At 37.4% G+C, this 21,855-nt stretch overlaps 1 protein-coding gene across 6 annotated transcripts in view; it reads right to left on the reverse strand.

Moving 5' to 3' along the window:
* The window catches only part of OTUD7A (OTU deubiquitinase 7A), a 148,537-nt gene extending 126,922 nt beyond the window's left edge, over positions 1-21,615 (reverse strand). For all 6 annotated transcript variants that reach the window (XM_072870255.1, XM_072870250.1, XM_072870253.1 and 3 more), the window contains exon 1: positions 21,513-21,615. The gene's annotated coding sequence lies outside the window, so the exon portion shown is untranslated. The remainder of the gene's footprint in view (positions 1-21,512) is intronic.
* Positions 21,616-21,855: the final 240 nt, after the last annotated feature.

The following is a 21,855-nucleotide window of genomic DNA, read 5'->3' on the forward strand; positions in this document are numbered from 1 at the left end:
TAACTATCAGATTTAATTCTCCATTACATGGAATCTCCTATATCAAAGTTAATTGTTTTTCAGAAAGACATCTCATCACACTCAACAGCTCTTCCTAAAGTAAAAACACACCAACCAATTAAAAAACCTTATGTTCTCAGTATTTGAAATTCTTTCAGATTGTATAATCTGGCCTACTGAAAAAGATAAAGAATAAACTATTCAAACCTAGTCTTAATGTATCCTCCCAAAATATGAAATATATAAGAAATGTATGCCATGAACTCTTGTTTATCTTGTCCTAAACAATTTTCTACATAATCTATTTATTCCGTTATCTGGACTACAAGCCAAATTGGATATTCCATCTGCCATCTAATAGCTGTAGCCATTCTTGGTATTTCTGATTAGACAGAAGTACATATTCCTCAGATAAACTGTTATATCCAATCACATAGGTCAAGCTCCTTTGGACTTTCTAAAAAGTAGAAAAGTGAAATATTTCTGCCAAAAAGAAAATATTCATCAGAACTATGATAAAATAAAAATGGCATGAGAGACAGCAGCTTGCTGTCTTTTAACAACTCTACTGATTCTTATACGCTGGAAGAAGTGAGAACTATACCAGTGATTAAAAAAAAAAGGAAGCTTTTATTCCTTATGAACTGTGAGCATATTTTTTACTGTCTTACTTCTCTAAGGATTTGGGAAATACATAGTGATTGTGTTCATCAGAATATGCCTACAGGCCTGTAGCAATATGCTTGCTTACACTTTCATTTTACTGATACAAGACTGCTGCTTCATTTTGGGGGCCTTGCCCAAGAGAAGGCTCATGAAACATCACATACTTTTATCTCTGTATTTTGTGCCTTAATGACTATGCAAAGTTGTTGTACAGCCTTTGATATGTACAATAAAAAAAAGACTGTATTAGTAACAGAAATTTCAGAGAGAACTGGGACTCCTGAGCTTGTTTATGGCTTCAGGGAGGTGGGGGATGACAGATTTTGCTGACATTTGCTCTTGGATAGCACTGAAACATGACACAGAAATGGTTCGTGAAATGTGTATTACTTTCTCCACAGCATTGGAAAATAACACTATCCTCTTCCCAAATTACACATAAAAATAAAAGAATGCTTCATGATAGCTACTTTCCGCAAAGCTCATATAAATGGTTTCTAGCCGTCAGTGTCTGGCCCAAAGCTTAATTCCACCGAGCTGCTGAGAATAAAGGATAGTGATTAAAGGAATACAGTGCCACTTCAAACACTGTGTTTGTGGTATACTAGGAACAATACCATAGATTAGCATCCCTAATGTACTTTGGAATTCCAGTATGTATCTGGAATGGTAGACTGGCTGGTAGACTGTAGTCTACAGTTGTCTATATAGTTGAAGAGTACTGGTTTCATATAAAGCTGCATTGATCTGATTTTAATACCTTCCAGCACAGAATGTGCTGGATCTGATTTCCAATGCTGAATTGCAGTAATAGGTTAAATATGCAATTGTGCTGAGCTATCAGGTAAAATTGAGTATATCAAAGACTATTTCCCCTTCCAACATACAAGTATCTCTGTCTGTCAGTCTCTCCTCTGGATAGATGTAGTAACTCCCTCTTTTATTTGAAGATATTTCTTGATTATGAAATCTAAGAGATTCACTACATATTGTAACTTTTACTTTACAATTCAGGCAATGATGGGAACACACAAGTTAATTCCAAAACAAACCTAATGAGCAACCTTTCTTTGCATAATTTCAAAATTTTTAGAATATCGGCAATAACATATGTAATATTATATTTTCAATTTTTATTAATCATGTTCTTTTTGATAAAAAAATCTTCACGTTACTTCTATCAGACATTGTTCAAGCTTTTTCTTCAAATTCCCTTCAGTAACATCCAGCTGGATATACACCTAACAAACTGTCCCATGTAAAGAGCTTTATCAGTTCAATTTTACTGCTTCGTTGATTTTTGAAGACTAATGGCTTTTATGCAGTGTCCCCTCAGACCCAGTTGCAGCACTTTGACCAATTTCCTTCCAAGACTGGGCAATGGTCATCACACAATAAATCTGTTAGTCATGACTTAGATTTCATAAACAAATTCCAAAAAAGAACATTTCACTTGGGAGAGTAACTTTTTAAATTAAAATAATCAAAGCAAATAAATTATTTTAGTTTGCCTGAACTAAAAGGAAGAATTCCAATAGATTTTCAGTTATACTCAAAATGTCCCATTCATCTTTTCCCTTTCCCATTTCCCCCACAAGCTTTATCTATTAATCTGTTTTATGATTGAAAATTTTGGCACAGCTAAATAAAGAGACCCACAGTAAGCTTCACGTACAGCAGCTAGTTGTAAATTTCTGATTATAAGAGAGGAAACTCTCTGCATTCAATATCTGATTCAGATTTTGCTTTTAATAACAGGAACTGCAACATACATACTTTCTGAAGCAAAATGAGTGAAAAATTAATAAAGCAATTCGAAAACATCTCAAGACAGAGAGAAGTGCTATTAATCTCAGTGGGAGTGAGAGGCTCAGAGAGATAACAGTAATGTAAGTAGGGACAGGGCGAAGCTCTTGGGTTCCAGTCCAAATGTTTCAAACTCAATGCTCTAAATGAGAGCCCAAAGTCTAAATTTAGGTGTCTAAAATTAAAATGGCCTATCTAAGGGGTCAACCATCTGTATCTTCCAGTTAATTTAAGAGACAGTATAGTTACTCAGTTCTGTGAAAAAACAAATCACTACGTGTTTACATATAGAACTCATGTCCTAAGTTTAAGGGCACAGGTTTAACATATAATAATTTTCCAGACTCCATGCCTCAATTTTCCCCAAAGTTAAAAATTTTGCCTCGGACATAAGGGTCTCCTTGCTCATAGTATTCTCAATATCAAAAACCTTCTTCCAGAAATAACAGGGCATGCTTATTCGGGCTAATCAAGTTAGATTCTTCATTTACCATGGACAGTAATACAACTGATTAACACATGTATTAAGCAGCTGTTCCCTTCCAGTTTTTAGAAGTTTGGCAATTATCCCCTATACACTCCCTTACTCCCCAGTTAAAGTGATCTATCAAGGGAAGAATAAGGTACAATTCAGAATCTGAGTGTTAATCCTCCAAATATTCAGTAAACTACAGTTGAGAATGATCAGAAGTTGTAGAACTGCCGCTGCTGGAAGATGCAGAGACAGGTTAATAGGATGGGGACGTTCACAAAACATCCAGTTCCAGAGGGTTGAAAGCATTTTATTTTAAAGAAGCTGTGGTTTTTTGCTTTTTGTTTTCTTGGTTTGGTTTTGTTTTTTTTTTACCCTCCTCTCTTCTCAGTCTTTTGAGAAATTTTTAACAGAACCACAAAACAGAAAGCATTTTCCTGCTTTCCCCAAGCAAGAAAGAAACAGCCTCAGAGACAGATTAGAAAGATTACATCCACGGTTAGGTGAGAAATCTATTGGGGACTTCATTTCTATCCCATTTCTGCTTCACACATCAAAACACAATCCACTGGCTCACTGCGTGTTTTACCTGCTTTTAGAAGATGTGGAGCTATTACATATCTTGGCTACAGCACCTGACTAGCTCAAGCTGATGAGAGACATGCTGTTAGTATTCTACGTCTGCACTTCAGCACGTGATGTATCAGTCAAGATGGTGATTATCATAACATCATTTTACAAATATTCTTTATGAGGCAGGAAACATTTTAATAATAAGAGATCTCAGACAATAAGCCAATAACCACATAGCCACTCAGCAGGAATCTATTTCCCCTTCCAGTGCCAGGTTTGCTGCAAGAAACATCCCATAGTTTTGTATATGACATTCACTGTCTTGTAGAAACAGAGACTATCTGTGACAGTTCAATCACATCTTGGAACTGTGAGGTTATTTTCATCCCAGGTCATATATAAGAGCAAAATAATGAGGTGGGGGCTTTTTGTCAATTAAATTGCCAATCCTTGCTGCTAATGATCTTTGTATTAAAGAGCATATTTCCCTATTCAAAAGAATGCAAAATTCACATTTTCACACACAAAAAAGAATGCAGTATTTTTAAGAATACAGATTCTGTAACTTCAACTGCTTTCTTGCTTCTCAAGGCATTTCTTTCCCCATAGGAAAAAAACAACACTCAAGGGGGAGGCAATTTGAGTGCACTGTGTTTGTATTATGCAAAGGCCCTTCCTCATCACCTTATGAAAAAGGAAATAGTTTTACAAAGGATATAGTTAGATGTAAGTTAGTTTCTTTGTCTTTCCGGGATGACAGAAAGCAGCTTTTACTGAAAATGTAAAATTATGGGGCCTGATTTTCATCAAGCATTTTGTTTAATGCACTAAGCTATGCAAAACATCTAGAAAGCATTCAACTCACCATTAGTAAGTAGCTACCGTAAATACATTCTCTCATTTTAACTGAAGAAGTAGTCTAGACAAGCTACTACTATATCCCAAAACTTTCAGATTTCCTGTGATTGAACAACAAATCAATAAAACATTTTGGTACAGCTGTAACTTTCAACAGATGCTGACTATTTATTTATTTCTAAGATTGTACTTGAACCCTAAGCAAAAAGTCATTGGCACCATAACATTTTTAAAAACCTAGCATTTAGATGCTTTACCACAAGCAATATAAACTATGTACAATAGCTGCTAAAGCTGCATTTTGCTAACAGTAATGAGACTGTTTATTTGAAACAATAAATAGCCCATATGTTGCTTGGCTGTCTGGTAATCCACGCTGAAAATCTCTCACATGAAAAATGGCTTGAGATTTTGGGGAGAAACTGGAAGATGATTACGGCACTCATACCAGAACACTGCAGTGGTTCTGCAAGTATATTACGCTTTTGTGCATAAAACAAAAACAAACAAACAAACAAACCCCAAACAAACAAAACCCACCCACAACCAAAAATGAAACACCCTTGGTGCAACATTAGAACAAACTCAAACACATTCAAAGAAAGCCCACACTGAAGAGCATAAAGAAAGCCCTGCATCATTCACTCCCTAAAAATTGCATTGCCTCCCAAATCTTCTCCCTTGGGAAGTCAGCAGGGCCAGAACTTCACTATATGCTACATTCTCCCTGCATTCCCTGCTGCAAGCTTAGGACAGACAGCTGAAAGAGAAAGGAAGGGCCTTATGAAAGAAGCTTATGCTGACCACCAGGAACGGCAAGCTATCCTGTTCTAGATGTACATGCACACATGGAGGTGTGTACATGTGCATATAAATAAATGCATATACACACATATGTATATATATTTATTCTATCCTAACAGTGTATAAACCCCTCTGGGGCAAACATCCTTCTCCGCCACAAATACAGAGAAAGCTTATCGTCTACCATGTGTGTTTTATCTTTGCATAAAGGGTGATATTCTACTTCTCCAAGGGTTCCTGACCCCTTTTCTCTAATTGATTAATTCAAAAACAAAAAAATATTAGGACATCTCTTTTGGTTCTGCCACGGAAGTAGAGCATACTGCCTGAGAAGTACTTTGTGAATTTCCTTCCAAATCAAACAGCAGAGGTGCTTTTGATCAGCACTGTGGTAAGCATACGTTTTGCAACTATTCCTTTGGTTTCAGTCAGCAGCACAGGTCTTGGCCCTGGCTGAAACATTCTCAGTAAAATTTGATACTCAGCAGCAGAAAGGATGCTCAACTAACAGAAGAAACAATCAGACTCCATATTGTTTTCTCTTGGGAACACCGGAGGTGCAGATAAACCACCGATTTAAATAAATCAGCAGAATCAATAGCTGCAGAAACAGTGCAAGGAAAGAGCAAGAGATTAATATCTGCTCCTTGAAGGGCCTAAGGCATGAGAAAATGAAAGTTTCCTCATCTCTGAAACTGTTCTTCATATTCCAGATGCTTTCTCCTCCAAATGTTTTATCCTGAAATGCAGAAATAATAACCAGAGAAAGTACTGTGTTGCTTCTACAATGCAATCTAAGAAAGTCCATTAATATTTATTTCAAATATACAAGTATTTTAATCATAGAAAAAAAGTTTTAGAATGCTAACAGTGAGATGCACAAGCAATGCTTTTGGACCCTGAACTCCCCAAAATGCTTTCTATTTCTGAGGTCAATTACCTCCAGACATGACGTAACAGCCAGCTAGACTGCTGACTCTGAAAAGTGAGGGGCAACTTGACCCTTCCCCAGTCCAGCAAAGGGACACCCTCACACTAACCACGTAGGAAGCACCAAAGCATCAAAAAAAAGTTAGATGAAAAGTTAAAAAGAAATAATCAAAATTCACAATAAGAACAAAGACATTTTCTTGCTGCTATTAGGCCACCTTCCTTTTTTTAAATTTTACCTGTATGTTTCTATACATCTAGTTGATAGGGTAGTCTTTTGCATGATTGAAGGACTGTAAAGCTACCTGAAATTTGTCATGTGAAGTCCTGCAGCATGTGGAAGTTCTCACATTACGTAAGACCTCCAAATAGAGTCAACCCTGAAATTGTCATACAAGATGTAAACTGACAGTCATATGCTGTCCCTCCTGTTTCAATCCATGTTTGGATTCCTTCCTACCAAGTAATCTTAGAAATTCAGTTCCTGTAAGAAAGATGCAAAAGCTAGATATTATGTTAGTCAAGATCAGAGACTATGACAATGTGAATTAAGGTTTTCCTAATGGCACCAAACATAGCTTTAGCATAAGTACATTAGTTGCTGTCATAGTGAAAAGAATAGCTTCAATTGCAAATGCTAACAGGCAGCAGATAGTTGGGCATATGTGTGCGTCTGTGGGTGAATGAAACTGAATTTTGAACTCTCAAGCAGAAGACTGGTACTTGCTCTCTGAAATCTGTACAGGCTGCTTGTAAACTTTGATAACACCTGGACTAAACAGAAGGGTCACATTCTGAATCCTCCAATTAACACAAAGGCAGAACATGCAATTAAAAGGCTGCTCACACATTGTGTTTCTGCACACTGACTATTTAGATTGGGGAAAAATAGGAGTCTGGGTGCCAAAAAATAAGGGTTCCCAGAAAGAAGTAGTAATCACAGAAAGAAGAAGGGGCCAGGAAAGATCATGACTGGAGAAAAGACTCTGGAAGCAAGGAAAAATCCTAGAGATCAGAGATGCATGGAGACAAACGAATGCCAGGGGATGCCCAGGGACCCTGGCCAGTGACGTCCAAGATTGGTCACTACAAGGAGATGCACAGCACAAACCAACGCAACTTTCTACCCAGCTTTCCCAAACTAGCAGTGATCTCCCTGCTGGGAAGGGAAGTCAAGACCTAGCGAATGTAGTGCTGGCAGCAGAGCAGGTGAGTGAGTGTGCAAAATGAATCAAGTATGATAAAAGCTTAAATCTTGTTGGTTCTTAAGTAAACCCCAGTATGTACCTCCCTGCACGCCGGTTTTAGCTCTGTCTCACCTTTGACAGCTGTAACAGTTTCCTGTTAGTTCTCAGCATTCTGTGGCCTACCTCATTAAGAGTACTACCTATTTACAAAAGTTTAAGCAGATTTTATTCACCATTTACAAAACAAAAACATAGAAAGAAAAGGAGAAATGAACCCCCCCCAAACCAGAAAACAGTTACACAATTCGACTTTATAACTACAGGTCTCAAATTGAAGCTTTGCATTGCAATCACAAAAGCATTTTGGTAGAAAATATAAAACACATTCTTTCAAAAGAAAAATTAATTTCATACCCCTAGTTGCTGCTACCTCATGGAAAAATGCAGCCTACCAAATTAAAAAATTTAAAACTAATCTAAAATTGAAGTTCACAATTAATAATAAAAAAGTTATGAATCCATGGAAGGATATCAAAGAATTACATTTTATTTCATGATTTCCATTGCATGTATCATGAAAGGAAGCAGGCAGAAGTATAAAAGGTGGGGCAAAAAAAGAGCATCTTAGTTAATTGGGAGTTCATTTTATGCTGTAATTGGTGAAAAGTCTCTCTAAAAAGGTTATAAATGCCATAGTAATTTCATTAGGAAAGCTCCCATGGCATATTAATTTAGTTTCTGGCACTGTTATTGCATCTTTTCAGATACACAAAATCTTAGGAGGTAATTTCATTAACAGTAAAGATCTGAGAAAGGCAACTATTTTAAACAGACTGGTGACAATTCAGCTTGGAAGCATGCATGTTTATTAATATACTATCATTCTCTTCCGATTAACAGCTGACACAGAAGAGCTAGCAGGCTCTGCTATTGAAATTATGTTATCCTCAAGGCTTCTGTATTTGCAAAGATTGCATGAACAGCTCTCAAAAGATTAATGACCTACTCCCTTATTTAAGGCAGATACTCATCTTCAGTGATCGTGCATAAACTCTGAAGCTGAGCATGAAATTTAACAACTGTCTTAGCCTACGATGCTAAGAAAGAAGACTTTTTTCCCCCCAAACACTTGCTACGCTGGACACCGTAGGTAATTCTGGACATATAAAGTACTTTAAGTGCCAGTCTGTAGAACAGCATTAGCAGCTTCTCCATCCTGGCCTTGATTCTGTAAACTAGCTTATACATGCAGGTCTCCAAAGCTACCTATGGTCTCATTAGTTAATAGAAGCCAACAGGAGCTTATTATTATGGGATAAATTTATAAAACACAAATAGATAGAAAGCAAGTTCTATCAAAATAAGTATGTAGATACTTATAAATCTCACACTCTATTACCACTTTCACAAATATAGTACTTATTTTGTATGTTTTAGGTCACAATAATTCTAAAACCTGCATACACTTACTGGTTAATTGAGACATCCTGAGCTCAGCTATAATATAAAAGCAATTTTTTTTCTCTTGGCCATGTTTTAAACCCAGGCTGTTCATTCAACTTCACTCTTAGTCATGAGAAACGGAATACAAAAGAGCTTCTTTAAACCACAAAGGTACAACCTGTGTGACCAAAGCAGCTAGTTTTTATGCATTCATCTAATGAATTAAAGAGTCTATAAATCAGGAATGAGTGTCTTTCAGAAAGAGGATGTTATAGTTCAACTAGACCTACAGTTTTTTAAGCAGAAGCTCCACCACCAAGTTCTACAGCTTGAGTGATATCAGGACATCAGACCATAAAACCTCATAAATGTCCCACCGGGCTCAGAAATCTAATGAGTCACATCCTAGGCATCTCTTCATCAAAACACTAAATCCCCACTGCAGTCAGATGCAAAATCTCTGAAGAATTTACCCATTACTACATAGACACTACATTCTGGAATAAAAAAAGATAACTTTTAAGTCCTACTCCCCTGTACACCGAAGTAAATTTTATTATTCTTAGTAGATTCGCCCATTCTTTAGGCAGTTTCATTTGAAATTTTTTCTTGACAGGTACTGAAAATAAATTTTTTAGAAAATTTGTTTCATGACTGATCATTATTCACAAATCGGTGTAAACCCTATGACTAGCAAGCATGGGATTCATGAGACAACATATATTTAGAGCAGTTCTACAACATGTTTAGATCCACAGCAGTAAGAATGAAGTGTAACTGTTTGCCAATCAAGTACTTTTGTTATTTTCAGGAAAATAAATAATCTGAAATTATATTACTTTAATCTAGAATTGAAACTGGAAACAAACTTAATAAACAAGACAAGCGTTACTAAATGGAAACACTTTTAAACCCAAAAGGGGGGGGACACACAGAAAAGAAAGGCACTCAATATTTCTAAGTATGCTGGATTCTTAGACAAGCATGGATGGAAACACGGCATGAACGGTAGTGTAATAATTTACACTGAAGTGTAATAATTATTGAATCACATGGTGCTTATTTTAGATTACACATTCAGTTTGTCATGGCCATGTTTCATTCTATTCTAAGTATCTGTTCCTCCAAAGTGCTTGCAATATCTCCTATCTTGTTTTCACAGATAAATAACGCAGGTACTCTTGAAGTCACTAATGCAAATATTACCTAATGCCAGATTCAGGACTTTTTTGGATTTCTGCAGAACTCCAATTGTTTTTTCAAAGCTAGTAAAGACATACAGAATCACACCCAGAAAAAAAGCAGAAAGAGCATGTGACCTCTCAGTTAAAAAAAAAAAAAGCTTGCTTTTTAGGTTACCATCTGAGCTGACATGAAATACGACTGTCCAACTTATGAATTCTCTCCAAAAATATTGTATTTATGAACAGCAATGTTTGCCTGAATGCCCTAAAATCAACAAGTATTTCATCACATATTCAATTCCTATTGTTACAGCAAAAAAGCAGTGGAAGGAATGCCTAGCAGAGACACGACAGTACAAAATGTATTTGCCATAGCTTAGGAAACACTATACAACTGCAGGTTCAGTTTTAAATAGACATGTCTAAGGGCTAGGAAAATGTTTACGTTTACAAATTACAGAAAAACAGAGGAAACACAAGGGTTTGGGGCTGATACGCAGCTCCACTTTTTCAAGTATAGAATCAATGTTTTGAATTGGGGTTTTACAGCTTGACTATTAATGAAGTTACAACTTTATCTGACAGTTTAACCATCAGGACAAGAGTAAATGTTAAAAAAATACTTCATATGACCTAGAAGCCTAAATCCCATTATAAGAAGTTATGTGATCTCTTAAGAACCTGTAGTCAGCTTTTCAAGTGAGTCAAGGAGCTCTGGAAACTTTTAAAACAATTCTCTCTGCATAGGCTACTGATATTATAAAATAATTCGCTTTAGTCTCTGTCTCTCAAAAAAAGTAGAATTATCTCAACTATTAACACACAAAACTTAAATGTTCTGTTGCAAAACACTAATCAAAGATCTACCAAGCCACTGAACCTCAGAGCTACAGTCTGCTTTCTGTTACATTTGGTCAACTTTATCGAATCCTGTGACATTTACATACATAGAAGGATGTATTCCAGAAGAACATATTACTTTGTGAACTACTAGTAATGTATTTAAAGGAAATGTGCTTATTCTTAACTGTAATATATGTTTCCTGTAATACTATGAAATCCTGGTACTAACTTTTTCTGTAAATACAACAAACCCTCTTGTCTTATTTAACATGCATTATATGCAGTGACCCAATTTAACAGTGCAAGGCTTGAAGAAAAGAAGAGCTGTTACATCTACAAATATATAACATCACTACATTCCAGCCAAACAAACAGTGGGAACATGCAAAAGCAACACAGAAGGAACACTGCCTATTATTAGCAGCTCTCTCTGTCCAGATATTTTATTAAATGGGTGATAAGCTTTTATCTTACCCAGCTGCTCAGGAATTTATAAAAATTAAAAAAAAAAAAAATCAACGTTTCCAGCAAATTACTGTAGGATTAGCTACTTCCCTACTTTAAAATAATTGTACAAGGTTTAAAGATTTCTACAGGTTTTTAATAAATATTTTTGCTATTTGTCAATAACTCATTCTTCTAGAGCATGTGCCTGTAAATCTTCAGCTACATTTTCAAAAACCTTTTCCTTTTCTTTCAAAAACACTAGTAGCCCCTTATAACAATATACATATATATAGATGTAGTTTTATATATACAGCTACTGCATTTCATTTGCTTTCTAACTTAAGCTGGAAGATCAAATAAAGGTCAGATTTCGCATAAGCATCTGTACAGAAAGTTAAGTTCTCCTTCAGCGTTTTTACTTTCATGACACTAGCAAACCCCATTCTTACTGTTGCATTTAAAGAAAAAAATGAAACGGATTGTGTGTAGTGCTCGTTATCTCAAATTATATAATTCTAATTAACACTACATTAAATTTCTTATGGTATGGTGATAAAAACAAATAAGATAACCACAAGCTACCACAATTAGAGTTTCACTTCTTAGAGATTTTTTTCATCTCGATCTCAGGATTTTACTGTACGGCACTGAATCAGTTATAAAGTTACCTCCACTTAAGACCATGAAATATACTGTACAATACTGGGAAGGTACAGGTTCCCTGAAAAGCTATTCTTTTTTTTTTTTCTCTCTCTAAACATAATGTATATTCCATAGCCATATCCAAGAAATATATGGCTTGCAGATAAAACGTCGCCAAGAAATCATACCTATATGGCAAATTATTTTGTACAGTTACATTTTGCCCCACTTTAAAAGTGAATATATTGACATGGCATCATTTCAAGTAGCACAAAATAGATTTTTTTTTTTTCCCATAGATATCAGTCATGAGAAGTTTTTTAAAACATCTGGGACTTAATCTGAAGCTCTCCAACAGCAAAAGATTTTGTTTTCCAGGTGTGTACAGAGTAATGGTAACAGTAGTGAGCTAAACCCACTTGTTGGCCATTCACTGTTTTAGCATTTCAGCTTAAAATATATTTTACTGCTACAACTATTCCCTCTGAGGTCACTTTCTGCCAATGAGACTCAGAACTCCATAACTCAAAGGCTATTTTCTGGCATTATTTTACTACTAAAGAAGGTCCGTTTCAGTGGTTTGGGGGAGGTGGATTGTTTGGGTTTGTATTTTTAAAGCTCCAGACCTCTTTTTCTCCAGTTCCCAAGGACCATGGCAGCATGAGTCTCAAGGAATTTGTTACAGACAGAATAATTTTCTCCTTCGTTGATAAGTCTCTGATTTGTAGAAGAAAAATGGTTCACAGAAAATATATGTATACATATGTTATTATAACTTTTATAAAATAATAACTGGGGTAAAACCAGTCATAGAGTTATTTCTACCCACAATGACATACAGCATGCAACCTTTTCCTCACAAAAATAAAGCATCTTTTTATGGAGGTAAACTTTATTATGAAATCCAAAGAAGGATATTTCATATTTTTCTTTGATAGCTGTAAATATACATTTAATGACAACCAATTGGCTTCAGAGATATCTTCTCTCATGAGTACATATCCCTCTCTTTATACTGGATAGGGAAATATTTTATATTAAATATGAGAGGCATGTGGAATGAAAGCTAACAACTGAATAGCTCTTGAAGAAAACGTTTTTCCCATTTTCATGTAAAGCATATTTTAGGAGACAAAATTGGAGGAAGGAAAATGATAATGGCTCTTGTTTCTCAAATTCTGTATCAAAGAAAGTCAAGAGATTATCAGCTAGATGCAACCATCTCATCAACTCCAGATACTTACAACTGAGCTGCTCAGGCATGAATATTCATCTCCTGTGGTAGCAAAAGGCAATGATTTATATTTCCATGTTAATTGAGGTCTACACTTCACTAGTGCAACATCTTGTGCTCCTAAGAGCTTATCTCAAGCACCTGATCTGCATTAGCACTGAGGGAGAGCAGCCAAACTAGCAATACCTCAACTGGATGCACATGCATCAGGTTTTCCAGTATGACTACATATTGCTTATCTGCTGAAATGAGCATATCATCTTTTTGCGGTCAGAGTGCTACCAGGCCTGAAGATAAGCAATACATCATATCAGTAAGGCGCATGTGCCAGTAAATCAGTGCCTTCAGGCTTGCTTTAAAGAAGATTCCCCCATGTGTAATAAGTAATGAATAGTTTGTAGCATGTGTTTATAATCACAAACAAAGCCAGTTCAAACAGACTTGGACCTTGTAAAATTGGACTTGCAAAATTGTTAATTATCCCAGTCACAAGTCCTGAGATTCAATTTCCAACATACTGGCCTCTGTTTGACCCATCCTCCTTTGCCAATTACAGGGATTCTCCCTTTGAAGGGTAAAGGAACTGAGAAAAGCATTTGGCATGGATTAAGCAATAGAAAATGGTTATCTCCTGTTACAAGCATGATGTAGCCCAGAGAGAGACAACATAATAATGATTATTGTTACAAACAACACAGCTCTAGACCTTACAGTGCTACTCTTTCTTCTGCACATGCTTTTATCTATCAATGTCAGAAGAAATTTTGAACAATGTAGAATGATAAAAACATAAACTCTGTTGCCCAGGAGACATTACAGACCTCTACATGGGGCTTCTTCAAGAGAACCTTCTTTATTGAAGGAGGCGAAAAAAACCTGTGTAACTTTCATAGAACATGTTTTTTCACAGCCTTTACTTTCCTCCTATTCTTGCCAAGAATAGGCATCCTTTTATTAATCCTAATTAAATTCTGCTTTGAGCATTTACAGTCTGCTTATACACTAATTAATACCTACCTATGTATTTCCTGCTCCAAACTGTTATACAGTCCTTATCTGTTAAGCATCCTCAGTTTGGAATGTTAGAGCAGAGATACACAAGTATGATCATAGAGAAGAATATGGGAGAAAAAGACATTCAGTAAAGCACTTCTGGGTGCCTCCCGGAAGACAGGATTATTTATATGAGTGCAAACAACTTCTCCTAGTTTATTTGAGACTCTGCCTCCAAGTATTTAGCAATGAACAGAACAGAGGAGCTCTACCATAACACAAACATGCAAGAAAACTTCAGTTATAAACAGATAGATGTGAGTTCTGTATATCTGAGGTCCTAAAAATATTGCTTTCATATAAAGAAGCCTGAAGGAACAAACGGCCTATTGCTAAGAAATACTTAGCTCCTACAGGACCTGTCATTCCCAGTGTTCCTCATCCACTAAAAGTCATCTCCAACTACATAGCTCAAAAATTCATTCCTTCACACAGCTCTTTCAACACAGAAGAGACACTGTATAAAGCCCAATATTAGAATAACTGATTTCCCCTCCTGCCCCCCAGGATATCAAAACTATACATGATAAGAAGCTGTGAGAATAACTCACAGGACCTCAGGTCCTTGTGGCAAACTGTCACTCAGACCTGGAGCTTCCCCTAAATGACTTGGCATTGACATGCCCTCCCATGCTTTTGTTTCAAGTCTTGCTTTTATGATTATTGAAAAACCAAACATGAAACACTGAGAAAAACTGAAATTGATATAAAGCATCTCAGCTGTTATGTTTTTTGTTTTAAATTCCAAATTTTCAAGTTAACTTCACAGTCTCTGAATTTAATCCTCAGCTTGTAAATGTTCAGGCATCCCAGTACTCACAGTTAATGAAAAGGTTACTACTTTTCAATGACAATTTCTAACAGCAAACAGCCTCAACTTATCAAACTGCAGACACTGTATCAACCTGACTTTATTTAATGTTATCCTCGTGGCCTTCTCTGGGAGACTACTACATTATATGTTACTTCTGTTAATTTGTGCTGAAGGGAAGTTTCTCTCCAGCTCTTACTCAGTTGTACTTGTAGAACTGATGAACACGACCTGCCCTGAACCTTTTCCACATGTGAACTTTATCTACAGGTTGTATATTCTGTCATTATTTCTGTTGGAATTACACAAATCTACCTTCCCTTTATACTCTACCTTTCCTTTAATTCACCCTTCCTGAGACAGAGATGGAAAGAGTTATTTAGAGAGACATGAGAAGTGATTTCATTGCTTCACGCTTAATTAGTTTGCTAAATCAATGCTTTCTTTACGCTAAAATAATCTTTTCCCATTACCACAATGTTATTTAATACACCTGTAAGACCTCCTTTTCTCTGGAATTGACAATGTAACACCTCTAAGACTTAAAATAGAAGCTACTGGGATATTAAATATTCTCAGGTGAGAGATGGGCAGGTTTCTGGTAAGGGATGGTAGATCAGAGACTAAGTGTTCATGACATATCCATCTGCAACACTTTGGTCTGGGTTCTGTTCTCAGATAAGTATGTTATTCTGATTAGAGTGAGTGTGCTGTCATATCTGTATCTAAGCATGGAGTTTGATAGCCTGTTTACTTCTACTCTTTGCTGTTTATTACAGACTGAATCTAACTAATAAACTCAAGTTTACCACCATCAAGAATCTGTCCTCTACACTGATCTCAGTGCTAACAGGGAAAACTATTTAACACAGGATTAAAAAAAAGCTCCTTTGCAGTATCTCAGAAACTCTGAAGGCAATATAAGTGTTTGCACAGAAATTTAGTAAGTATGTACCTAGACAGATACATCTGGGATCACTCCCTCCACGTCCTCGCTTAGCAATTTCCAATAGGGCATAAGTACCTGATAGAGTCACTTACCAGTAATAGGGAAATGACTCATTCCAACCAAGAGACATAGCAATCCAAGTCAGGGACTGTTTCTCACATTTTGTTTCTTGTTGCAATAGATCTCAAAAGAGAAGGGAAAAGCTAATCAAGTAAAGATACTACCTGCTGTATGATCTTATTTGGCATTCTTGTATTCATGATTTGCATAGTTCCAGACAGACAAAACCCTTTACAATGTCAGGCTCCCCATTAAAGTTCTGTCATTACTGTGCTTTGAGTGTCTAGGTAGACACTGCCTATGGGACACAGTCATAGCCCTTCTTTGCTGGAAGAGTGCTGTTGAAGAGAATGATACTTACTGCACTATTTAGAAAGTAATTACAGTAGAAGAGAGTAAAGTGACTTAACAAAAAACATCAATGCTGCAAGAAAGGCGTCTACTCCAATGCCCTTGTTCTTAAAAGTAGTCCGTGGAATGACTGAATTGTCAGTCACTCACATGTATAATGTTTCAACAATACAATAACCTTAGCCTGGTCTGCTGTGTAACACAAAGCAAAGGAATTTGTTCAATGATTTTTTCAATCAGGAATATAACATCAGCAGAGTTTCATTCCTGCTAAGGCGCTGAAACATAAAAGATAGCAAAATAGAGAATAATCTTTTCATTCAGATTTCCTAATAAGCAATTATTATTTTACCAGTTTCTATGGTACCATCACCATGGTAGCTAGCCATTTTAATCACAGGCATTAGAACACGTTTCTGATAACATCATAGCAATAGCTTAGAAATATATTACATCTCCTAGTCATAAGCAGCAGTGATGACTTTGTAAATGTCCATATGACAGAGGTCACTAATGGCATCAGCAGACATCAGGATTAGAAACGTAGTATTTCAAGCATCTAATTAAAGAACAAGTTCTCAGTGTTCCTTACTCTAATTCTGAAAACAATAGTGGAAATATAACCATTGTGACAAAAACAAGAATCAAAATTCTTTCACAGCTTGCTCAATTTCTACATGGGTTTTGCCCCTTCTTTGATTAACTAGTCCATGCATATAATTACTCAGCAGATCCTAAGAGAATGTGCAAATGAAAAAAAATTCACTGTAGAGCACTGAATATCTGCAAAACACTGACAGATAAAAATAGCTACTTTACCCTTGTATTAAAAAAAACATACTTTGTTCTCTGTACAGCTTAAATGGTATTGAAGCATCGCATACAAGACTGAAATCATGATCAAAGAGCATAACTCAGTGTTCTGACTGATGAAATTTTCAACATACAATGTGAAACATACTAATTTTACTACATGTATCATGAAGTATTTGCAGATATGTTCATTCTGAAAAAAAAACCTGGAAGTATCCGAAAATAATTTCAACTATAGCAATCCTTCATTTCTTCTATAAATTACATAAGAATTTACATTTTCAAACTATCTTAGAGCAAATTCATACCCTTGTCCTGGGATTTCTGATTTTTTTTTCAAATTAAAGTGTATTTCAAAAGGGTGAGAGACTCTAAAATGTTAAATGAATTTATAAACCCTTTTAATAAAAGCTAATAAGCAACTTCAGCAATTTCTCTATTTCAAGCCTAAAGCTTTGCCAAGGGTCCATCCAAGAGGTATTAAATAAGATAAGTACAGGTAATGTCAATAATATTCTGCAGTAAAACACTACAGCAAAGCACTATGACTAAAAATCACTGGTATAATTGTATCCTAAAATAGACAGCATTGACCTCAAATAGAGGAAGAACAAAAATCTGAAGTAAACTGAGAATGAGACTTGAAATACATCACAATTAGCTTTGTCACTTCAAACTACTTAAAATCAGAAATACTCATCACAGAAGCAGTTATGCTAGGAGAACAATATAAAAACAGAACTGTAAGTAAAGTCTTTAATATCTTCAACATCTCCATGCTTGTTAGATTTACAGTTTTACTCCCTTTGGTCAGTAGTTGGGGAAGGACAGCTAAACAAAAAGACTAGAAAATATTTGATGGTGAAATAGTTGTATTGTTACATTTTTACATGCATATACTAATTAATCTGCCTTTAAAATAAAACCAATTAATTACTATCAAGGATTTGAGGACAGTTCTACCATCTTATCTGAGAACACTCGACTTCCTCAGTTTTGTGTCATGCTTTGTCTTAGGAAACCAACAATAAAGAAATACAGAAAGATGCAGTGTAACTGCATGTAACATCTATGCAAAATTTATATGGCACTTGAACTGGTAAACTTCTACTCTTGCATAAGACTACACTGCTGAATTTTCAGACCATCTAAGCAGCCAGGTTAATCTCCCAGTTTTTTCATTAGGGCAACACTGATTAATTTGTTCAGAAGGTCCACATACCATTTAGCTCTATGCTTTGGTCTAAATATCTATGAATGCATTTGTATGGCTGTGCACTGCATATCAACTATAAATGAACCGTCAGACTACAAAATCTTCAACAACAACAAAAAAAGCCTTTTCTACTTCTTTCAGTTCCCAATTTAATAACAGTTGCACTTGATATTTTAGGGGCTTGCCATTTCCTTAATTAAAAGTTTATGTTTAATTTTTGCTTAATATAAGTCCCAAGATATTTTACAAAATTCAAGTCAAAAGGAGATTCAGATTTCATGGTGTTTTTGGGAATCCAGAATATATTAAACACAAGGAGACTTCATTAAACACTGTAAGATCTGAGGTCTAGGCTATCTGGTGACAAATATTCTGCTAGTTCCCTTAGTCCTTTCCCTCTTCCAACTCCAGCTTTCTCTCCAGCAATACGTAACTATGTGGGAACGCCTTGCCAGTGTTGTTCTCCTCCTATCAAGGCTATAGAAGTTACTATGTCTAAAGGCAATAATGAGCTAAATAACAATATGTGACAAGGAGATTATATATACACATTTTTAAAGTTCTTATGTGTTTATGCAGTAAATGAAAAATTTAACAAAATACAATTTTTTCCCCAAATAACACAGACAGGATACCAATGAACTCATACAAGATTCTAAATGATGTGAAAACATCACAGTGATTAGATTTAAAACATACAGTTTTAAATTAAAATGAGATGTTCTACATACAGTACTTCGGCTAATTAAAACATAGCTTCCTTAATTTTTTAATAAGTAACACGAAGGGCAACTATAGCAATGATTAGCACAATGGTTGCATTGGTAAGATCTGAGTCAATGTTCATACGCCTGCATGTATACAGCTCTACAAAATTCCTGACCTGGAGTCCCATTCACTGAAAGTCTCTTCAGTCCCTAGCCTTTTTGCTGAATCTGCCAGTGTGACTAAGGGAGATGTGCCAGGGGCAATGAAAGATGCAGAGGTAGGCTTACTATGAAAGGACTAAGTACCTTCCCACCTGCTCATTCCACACTTACCTGGAGTCTATAACATCCAGCCATTATCACCCTTATCTGAATTTGTATTGGTAAACCAAGACCAAAATCTTCTAGATCCCATTTGCAAAAAAAATAGCTTTTTCAAAAATAGATACATTATGATTAAGCAAACAATCAGTTATTTTTCCGTTATAGCAAATTATTACTCTGTTACACCTGATCCCTACCCAGCCTCATACTTAACAGTTATTATATTATACATGAATTAAGCTGTCCTGAAGATGACTGAGCTTCTTGTAAACTACAAACATAAAGACGTAATATCACAAAAGACCAAGATTCACAAAAACGTCATTTCTATTCCACATCATACCATCATTTCTGCTGTGCGCCATACATAGCCAACATTGGTTCTATACTCCACACCACAATCAGTGTTACAGCTTTATCAAAAGCATACAGGCTTGGAATAGAAAGTATCCCAGAGGAAGGTAGGGATCAATATTCAGCTGTATTCCAGATTCAAATGGGGAAACTCTAGTTTGCCCCTGTGCGAGCAGCACAGGCACACCTGGGCAAAATCTGGCTTTCATCCATAGAAGGGAGATCATTTAGTCCATTCACACCAACAGCAGAAAACAGAGCCAGATCCAGCCGCAACAGCTATCACACTCGTATTTTAATAACAGATTATAAATAACAAAACAACACTTTTCCTACCAACAGCACTTTCAATTCCAGAAGCTTAATATACTTTGCTTTAAATCTGTGCCATAGCAACCTTTTTTAAAGTCAATGTCATCTGTAAGGACTGAGTTAAAATAAAATGTGGGCCAAATTTATCAGACATTAGTTTCCTTCAGATACAGAGCTCAGAACACTGACTGTGTGTCATCCTAGATGTGACTTGAGTTGTATATGTTGTATCCAGCAACGTATTTTAAACCAGTCCATTGCAAAATACTTGCCCTGATCATCAGTTTCAAGTATTTGTCTGAGATGCTGAAGGTCAAATGAGAAGTGTGAAAGGTTTCTTTCTGTTTACATTAAATGTATATCTTTATGCTAGAAATTGTAGCACTATTCAGGCCTCAGGAGAGAAGCCTCAAGAGTTTGTTTAAAATATGACAGCGTTATAGTTGGTCAATTTAAAGGCACATCTAAGGGACAACAGAAGAGACCATTCCCTCTTGCAGTGTGGAGCTATGTATGCCCACATAGCCATGAGTATCACTGTGTGTGCATGATACTGACCAGTGATGAGGAACTTATTGTGACAGAACTACAGCAAAAGTAGTGAACAATTTATTTGTTTATTTTCAGCAGTGGCTCATGAGGGGCTCTCCATCTTTATGTCAGATAGATACTTAATGAGCCTCCAGCAAGAGCTTAGAACAGGCATATTCCTACAACCTCCAGGGTAAGCGTAGGGGTAGTGAGCTTTATAAATTTAGATTATGTAAGGTCGTGTGCCCCACTGCATTATGTTTTATATGCACATTATTTCTCACTGCACTATATTGCACCCTGTGAACTCCAAATGATCATTATTCACACAGATCCTGACAGATTCCCTTTTGCAGCTCTTTCAGAGAGAGAACAAATATCATACGTACGTCCAATATTTATCGGAATGAGGTCAATCCCCCAAATGTCCTGACGGGCTCCAGGAACCATAGGAGATACCGCCTGCCCAAATCGGCCTCTTGGCCGAGCAGCACCGGACCACCCGGCCAGGGAGCAGGCTCCTTTCATCAGATAAAGCCGCGAATGCAAGAGCGAAGCTAGGGCGAGAGTCTGCAATGCAGAAGCCCTTCCCGGAGCTCACCAGTGAGCTGGGGGAGACGCGGCAGGGGCAAAGCCGGCAGACCTGCCCGCAACCCCACCACAAAAACCCGAGGCACGGGGTGTTTCTAAATGCCCGGCTTTGCCCTTACCGGCTACGGCCGAGGGCTTTGCCCTCTGGCTGTCCGCAGCTCCGCACAGCGGGAACTTCTGCAGCCGGGGCGGAGCGGGGAGCCCGCAGGCAAGGACACCGCTGCGGGCCGGGCCCACCTGTGCCACCTGCCGCTGAATGACACCGGCCCATCCGCCGCACTGACCTGCCCCTGCCATGCTCCCAGCCAGGGGAGAGGAGGAGGAGGAGGAGGAGGGAGAAGCAGCTCTTACCTGCTGCCGCTGCTCCTCCCGCAAGCCCTTACTAACCGAGCTCCATCTTCCTCCGGCCGCAGAGGGGGGGAAGGAAGGGGAGTCAACCCAGCCGCTGCCGTCCCCCCCAGCTGCCGCTTTCCGTCACCGCTGTCCCCCCGCCCGCGCTGCCCGGCGGAGCGGCCGCCTCTCGCCCGCCCTGCAGACGGCACCGGGAGACGGAAAGCGAGACCCACCTCCCGCCGCCGCCTCCTTCCCATGAAGTCACCGGCCGCAGGGCCCTCCCCTCGGCTGCCCGCAGCAGCCCGGAGAGCCGCGCTCCGCTCCGCCCCGCGCCGCGCCCGCCCCCGCGGCAGCGGGCCCC

The sequence above is a fragment of the Ciconia boyciana genome, chromosome 8, assembly GCF_034638445.1.
Source record: "Ciconia boyciana chromosome 8, ASM3463844v1, whole genome shotgun sequence".
Lineage (NCBI taxonomy): Eukaryota > Metazoa > Chordata > Aves > Ciconiiformes > Ciconiidae > Ciconia > Ciconia boyciana.